The sequence below is a fragment of the Artibeus jamaicensis genome, unplaced genomic scaffold (genome assembly GCF_021234435.1).
Source record: "Artibeus jamaicensis isolate MK-2021 breed Jamaican fruit bat unplaced genomic scaffold, CSHL_Jam_final contig_373, whole genome shotgun sequence".
NCBI lineage: Eukaryota > Metazoa > Chordata > Mammalia > Chiroptera > Phyllostomidae > Artibeus > Artibeus jamaicensis.
Window position 1 is genome coordinate 9647259 of NW_026521807.1, and position 4427 is coordinate 9651685.

The 4427-nt window shown below is 40.0% G+C and overlaps 1 pseudogene; it reads right to left on the reverse strand.

Moving 5' to 3' along the window:
• Positions 1–388: 388 nt before the first annotated feature.
• LOC119044085 (60S ribosomal protein L6-like) lies at positions 389–4213 on the reverse strand (annotated as a pseudogene).
• Positions 4214–4427: the final 214 nt, after the last annotated feature.

Sequence of the window (4427 nt, forward strand, 5' to 3'; positions counted from 1 at the left end):
TAAAAATTAATTTTTTCCGCTCTTAATTATCACCTGTCTCCTCTTCTTTTTACTTGGTCATTTATTTTAATTCTCCCCATCATGGTAATAAAGACCTCAAAAATAAAGATGAGCTGAGGACTAAGCTTGTTTTATTCTAAATGCATTTCTAAGATAACAGAGTGTCAAGGCCTGTCTTTCTCTGGCCTTATCTTACCCATTTGTTTTGGAAAACCTAGAGAAGAAATGTCTTCTTTCTCCATTCGAGGCCTAAATAATTGACTACTTTTTCACAGTTAGTTGGCTCTAAAACTCATAATTTCCAGAGGCAGAAACAAGTTAAAAGATTTTTCTTTTTTTAAACATAGCCTTTTTTATTTTTATTATGTTTTTGAAATAGATCAGGCATTTAATTAGGCTCTGCCTCAGAAATTTGGAACACCAGTGTGTGAGGATACATCTGATTTGGGAGAGCAAACACAGATCGAAGGTAGCCCAGGAGCTGGGGGACTGTTTTGATTGTGGGCAGAATTTGCGAGTCTATGGCTTTCTGATCAACCTTGCGTTGCTCCGTAATCTGGTTCTCTTTCTCTGTGAAGAGCTCACTCTTCTGGTGCCTGAGCTTGTGCAGCTTCTAGAAACAAACATCAGTGAGATGTTTGGGGGATTTTCACACCACTGATAGCAATTTTGGTGACAACGGCAATGACAAATTTCTGGTGGGTCTTACACAGAGATTCTCAATTGACAGACAGAGGTCTAGTGACAGGCAGTGAACCACTGCTCAGTTGCTTCAAGAAAAGCCCCCTCTTGCCTCAGTGGCTCCCAGTGAGGATGGTCAGGTGATCTCGGGAGGGATGCTGGCTGCAGTTTTCTCACCTGCTCACTGATGGCTGTGGCTCAGCAGCTTTCAAGGCACAGCTTCAGTAGGCTAATGCCTAGGCACTTTGCAAACTTTCACCACGTGGATATCACCATTCTTGTAGCCACCAGCTGCTTTTGTGACAGAAGCATGAACCCTGTCCTTTCATTTCTTTTCAACCTTGAATTTAGCTGCTGAACACTTCCCCTTGTTTGTGGCCTTTGCGGAATACATAGCCAGTGGGGAATATCTGCCAGTTCCTCTGACTCAGGCAGGGTTTCAGCAGCAGCAGGGCTTCCTTCCTGTTTTTAGATATCTTGGCCTTGAAGTTGTTAATCTGCCGTCAGCATTAGCCTCCTTGGCTTTAGGTTTCTTCTCCTTAGTATCCTTTTTCACCAGCCATTTTGCAAGGTGGGGAAGAAAAAGGCTTTTTATGAACTTTTAACTTGAGTTAATTTTTTAAGTTGTAGTATATAACATAAAATTTATCATTTTAACTATTTTAAGTGTATAATTTGGTGGCATTAAATGCTAATGTGTTAGTTTTAGGTAATATTGTGTATATTGCCATCTTGTTTATTTGCTATTTTCTGTTTGTTGTTTCAAAATTCCAGTAAATCAAGATTCATCATCAGGGAGTTTTGAACAAGATGGAGGTATAGGTAGAAACCCTTCTCTTCCTTGTACAAACACAAGGAGGATAACAATCAATCTAAAATCAGTAAACAATGCTATGCACCCCAATGTTCATAGCAGCACAATTTACAATAGCCAAGAGCTGGAAGCAACCTAGGTGCCCATCAGTAAATGAGTGGATCCAAAAACTATGGTACATATACACAATGGAATTCTATGCAGCAGAAAGAAAGAAGGAGCTCCTACCCTTTGCAACAGCATGGATGGAACTAGAAAGCATTATGCTGAGTGAAATAAGCCAGGCAGTAAAAGACAAATACCATGTCATCTCACCTTTAACAGGAAGCTAAACAACAAAACAAACAAGCAAGCAAAATATAACCAAAGACACTGAAATAGAGAACAGGCTGACAGGGACCAGAGGGGAGAGGGGAGGGAATTTCAGGGGAAAAGGGGGAAGGGTTTACGGGAACAAGTATAAAGGACACAGGGACAATAACTGAGGGGGGTGGAAATGAGAAGGAGGTGGGGAGCACTGGGAGAGGGGGTAGGCTGGGATGGGAGTAAAAGACAGAAAACTGTACTTGAACGATAATTAAATTTAAACAAACAAACAAACAAACAAAAATGAAGCACCAGAAAAATCAAACTGCACGGAACTCCAACAATCAAGGAATTAAAGAAAAAATCATCTAGAACAACCAGACCAGTAAGGTGGCAGGCTGCGAGGGCCGGGCTGGCTGACAGCAAAACTGAGGCTCAGAGCTGTCTGTGGACTACAGTGGGGATTGCCATGGTGGGAGAAACTCCAGTCTCACACGAGAGTTGAAAAGTGCTCCAGGGACCAGCAGGTGAGCTATACTGTTCTCTCTCTGGCACATCCCCCACAGGCAGTGTTGTGCCCAGTAGCAAGGAGGGATGCCCTGCCCCAGTGAATACCTAAGACTCTGCTCCCTTATAACCTATCAGCTGTGCCAAGACAAAGAAATATGGACCAAATGAAAGATCAGAGCAAAGTCTCATAAAAAGAACAAAGCAAGGAGATTGCCAGGCTATCTGTTGGAGAATTTAAAGTCCTGGTAATCAAAATACTCACAGATCTGATGGAGCTTGGTAGAAAAAATGAAAAAACAAATGAAAGATACCCAAAATGAAATAAAGCAAAATATTCAGAAAACCAGTAGTGACAGGAAGGAAACCAGGTCTCAAAGCAACAATTTGGAACAAAAGGAAAAAATAAACATCCAACCAGAACAGAATGAAGAAACAAGAATTCAAAAAAGTGAAGAGAGTCTTACAAACCTCTGGGACAACCTGAAATATTCCATTATTTGAATTATAGGGGTGCCAGAAGGAGAACAACAGCAAGAAATTAAAAACTTATTTGAAAAAATAATAAAGGAAAAGTGCCCCAATCTGGCAAAGCAAATAGACTTCCAGGAAGCCCAGGAAGCCCAGAAAGTCCCAAAGAAGTTGGACCCAAAGAGGAACACACTAAGACATATCATCATTAAAGAGTTGGAGAGATTAAAGAGTTGGAGAGAATCTTAAAAGCAGCAAGAGGACAGGAGAGAGTTATTCACAAAGGAGGTTCCATAAGGCTATCAGCTAATTTCTCAAGAGAAACCTTATTGAAGGCAAGAAGGGGCTGGAAAGAAGTATTTGAAGTCATGAAAGGCAAGGACCTACATCTAACATTACTCTATCCAGCAAAGCTTTCATTTAGAATGGAAGCGCAGATAAAGTGTTTTCCAGATAAGGTCAAGTTAAAGGAGTTCATCATCACCAAACCATTATTATATGAAATGTTAAAGGGACTTCTCTAAAAAAAAGAAGATAAATATATGAACAATAAAATGACAACAAACTCACCAACTATCAACAAATGAACCTAAAAGAAAAACAACAAAAACAAAAACTAAGCAAACAACCAGAACAGGAACAGAATCAGAGAAATGGACATCAAATGGAGAGATTTCAGTGGGAGGGGGAAGGAAGGAATATGGGGGGAAGGTACAGGGAAGAAGAAGCATAATTGGTAGGCATAAAATAGACGGGGAGAGACACAAAATGGCGTAGGAAACAGAGGACTCAAAGAACTTGTATGTACAACCCATGGACATGAACTAAGCAGGGGAGGGAATGCTGGAGGGTTGTGGGGGCAGGACGGAGGGGTGATAAAGGGGGAAAATTGAGAAAACTGTAATAGCATAATCAGTAAAAAATACTTTAAAATAAGATCCATCATCAGTATTATCAGGGGCTACAAGAAACTAAAACAACAACAAAAATCCCTAAAAAACAAACCTTTGTCCCAGCCCAAACTCCAGGAAAATTACCTGCTGAGTAGTTTCAAAGAAGGTGAGGTGATGGGATTCCCCCCTCTATGAATACGATGGAAAGGGAGACCGTCCACATGTAACTTTTTATTGAGGGCCCTGAGAAGGGATTTTAATCTCTAATGTAAATATGATGAAGTAGATAGAAAGTAGACATTATTTTTTCCCAATGGAAAGCATGACTTGCAGGATATTCCTTGCTTCTGTTTCTTGCCATTGTTATATCTTGAGTAAATTACCTTGTGGGAGAAAAGTCCAACAGCTCTTGGTCCCCTACTCTAAACTTGTAAATGTTTTTCAGATTAAGTGTAGAGGACGTATTTTTTTCATGATAAGTATTCTCAAAGCCAGGTTTTCCAAGTCTCTTGGCATAGCATTTAACCCATTTTCCATTCATTTCAACGCACAACCTCTATTCTGAACTCAAGGCAATTAATCTCAGTCTCACACTTTATTTACTCATACACTAATTATTCACTTTTTTCTAAATAGATTATTTTAGTTGGAAAAAAACAAGAGAGCTGTAAGATATGTTATTTAAAGGAGGTTGATGATTAGAGTAAATGCCTGGGGCTGGTCTGGACACATACCTAAAGACTGGTCAGTCTCCA